General features: G+C 35.3%; 1 protein-coding gene across 1 annotated transcript in view; it reads left to right on the top strand.

Moving 5' to 3' along the window:
- The window catches only part of LOC128897075 (glutamine synthetase 2 cytoplasmic), a 16,425-nt gene that overhangs the window by 3,205 nt on the left and 10,091 nt on the right, over positions 1-3,129 (top strand). The gene's annotated exons all lie outside the window — the stretch shown is intronic.

Below are 3,129 nucleotides of genomic sequence, written 5' to 3'. Positions count from 1 at the left end.
CTATACAGAGAACTGTGTAAAAGTTTGCGTATGTAGGAAGAATTAAAAAGTAATGATTTATGTATACGTAGAACTGCATAAAAGATTGCGTACTCAAAAAGAATTGGATAGCAATCATTCTTTTAATTTCTGTTGGGGATTAGTTTCTCGTGAATTGTTAATGGTGTTTAGGATTGCTTTACGTAAAAGCTATTGCATTTGATGCATAAGTAGTTTGATATGGGAGCGTGCGATAGTGATTACTTTGTGAGCGATACCGAGAATTGTATTTGCACCAGAAATACGAGATATCAGAGGCGTGCTTTTACACGACTGATTGAATTGGAACGACCTTTACTAGATATCGCAACTTATCGCCGTTAAGAATCATTCCTTAGTTATTATGGTATGCAATTTCCTTTGTTGCAATACCTTCACGGAGATAGACATATATTGTTTGCAGATAACAGTTATGAATAATTAACAAAGGACCGTTTAACTTTTAAAGACGCTAGAATGTTTTGTACGAATATTTATAAATATTCCATTTTAATATCAAAAAGAGTATATTAAATTTAGATTGAAAATTTACATCTTTCTAGAAAGTAAAATCTTCTTTTGTACATGCTTGAGTAGTCTAACGATAGATTCTTTTCAAATTAGTGCAATAAATTTGTTTATGCAAACGTGTGGAACGTTTTTCTTTAGGCGTCCTCGAAAATTGAAGGAAAGTACCAATGCCAGAGACTGTTCTGTCAATGTTTGCTTTTCTCAAATCGACCAGACGTTTAACAGTCAGTTAACACAGGACATAAAACATTCCACAGGCAAGTTTACTTCCCTTGATTAGGTCTAAGTAGCTACTCGTACTAAACATAGTGTTGTTAATCATCGGAGATGTATCACAGTGCCAACTGTGCATACTCTGGTTCCCCCGATGGAAAATTTTATGATTTCTTAACTCAAAATTCTGTCCGACTAAAAAATGCAACAACAAAATTCATTACGATGGACAGCTTTTGGGCTTGTTTAATCCTATTTGGCTCATCGAAGGCTTTACTTTCTACCAGGATGGTATCTTGGGAAAAGCACGTTCGCTCTACAAGCTCAACGAGTGACGAGCTTGCGTAAAAGCTGATTCCCACGCGGAAACGGCTTGTATTTCATCGAGCGCGACGTTTCCACGCCACTTCAACCCGGAAGTGTAGTTTACTTTCAATCTAGCGCACTTTGGACTCCTAACTATTTTCGCTGGCGTGTTATCTATACCGACAGGCTTTCTTAACGTAGATCTGTGCTGAATCTAACTGCGGTCACCTGCCAATTACATTTGGCATAACTCCACCCACCTACAATCATTCTTACGGGTCTCTTGGACTAAACATCCATAGGTATATACCAAAGGTGTACGTTATTCTAAAACTTCCTTACCAGTGGTGTCCACTGGTAGTCTATCCTTGCGTATAAATATTAAATTTATATAAATTTGTTGTTCGATGTTGAATTGTATGTTTGACTTGTCGTAGAGTGAAAATGGGAGTTTTGCTTAATACGTAAACAATTCAGGAATAAGTAAATTGAGATTTCGTTGGAATTGTTGGTGATTAGGTAGAAAATTCTAACTGTGGATAAAGGTTCTAAAAATAGCGAAAGAATGATTGGCTGTTCTTTTACAGAGGCAGGTTCTTTATTCGTTGGACAATAAATCTTGCCTTTACAGAAAAGCATAATAACTACAGTATATTTTATATTGTTCTATTCCAAAAAGAAAACTGTGGAGTAGGATATCATAGATGTATAAATGTGTATTGTAGATGATTCACTCAATTGCCTGTAGGTTAATATTTCTGATGATTGTTAAACACATGGAATCATTCTTACGGGTCTCTTGGACTAAACATGGATATATAGCAAAAGTGTACACTATTCTAAAACTTCCTTACATACAATCATTAAATTTATATAAACTTGTTCGATGTTGAATTGTACTTTGGATTTGTCATAGAGTGGAAATGTGAGTTTTGCTTAATCCGTAAACAATTCAGGAATGTAATAAGTAAATTGAGGTTTCATTAGAGTTGTTAGCGAATAAGTAGAAAATTCAAACTATGGACAAAGGTTCTAAAAGTAGCGAAGGAATGATTGACTATTCTTTCAATAAAGCAGGTTCTTTATTCATTTAACAATGAATCTTGCCTTTACAGAAAAGCATAATAACTACAGTATATTTTATATTGTTCTATTTCAAAAAGAAAAGAAATACAGATAATTGTGGACTAGGATATCATACATGTGTAAATCTAATTAATTTTCCACTCTGCGCAACAATGTGTATCATAGATGATTTACTCAATTGGCTGTATTTTAATATTTACAATCGTTAAATACATGCTAAGAACAACGTGTTTAACAATCAGTCAGCGAACACGAACGTGCCATGTTCAATTGTACATAGTACTTCATTTGACGAGCAAATATTACCATCATTTATAGATTGTTAGACTAATAGATAAATCGTGTATCGCGCATGTAACATTGTAACGCGAGCCGGGATAATTTTTGTCGGGTCGGCTCGTGTGTCAGAGGTCCATCTGTGCGATAATTAATAGCCCTAATTGCTTCCATGGCTTCCTTTCAATTTGAAACGGAGGGTACGCTGCTCAGCGTGTGATCGTTCATTTGAATCCATCGGAAAGATACTCGCACGACCATAAACGGCTAGGAAAAATTGTCTGAAATTGTCCAAACGCGATTGAATGTTTTGCGTGCTGAGAATGCAAATTATAGAACTCAAGGTGATGAGAAATAAAAGCGCTGTTGATTTAAAATACATCATACAATTCTGGCATACAGCGGGACAAAATGCGAAAAATTAGTGGATTTCTATGACACTTGGTATATAGAAAGTTTTCGGATCGTTGGTTCCAAATTTGAACTCAAAATTTAAAAATTCAAAATGGCGGATCCAATATGGCGGCACGAAATATAAAAAGTGGCTCGATTTGGATGAAATTTGTTATACTGGAGATTTTGGGGTCGCTGATTTCAAATTTGAACTCAGAATTTTTCAAAATTTTAAATGGCGGATCCAATATGGCGGCACGAAATGGGGAAAGTGGCTCGATTTGGATGAAATTTGATATACAGGGG

Source organism: Hylaeus anthracinus, unplaced genomic scaffold (assembly GCF_026225885.1).
Source record: "Hylaeus anthracinus isolate JK02 unplaced genomic scaffold, UHH_iyHylAnth1.0_haploid 11978, whole genome shotgun sequence".
Classification (NCBI taxonomy): Eukaryota; Metazoa; Arthropoda; class Insecta; order Hymenoptera; family Colletidae; genus Hylaeus; species Hylaeus anthracinus.
This window is presented reverse-complemented; position numbering and strand designations above follow the sequence as displayed.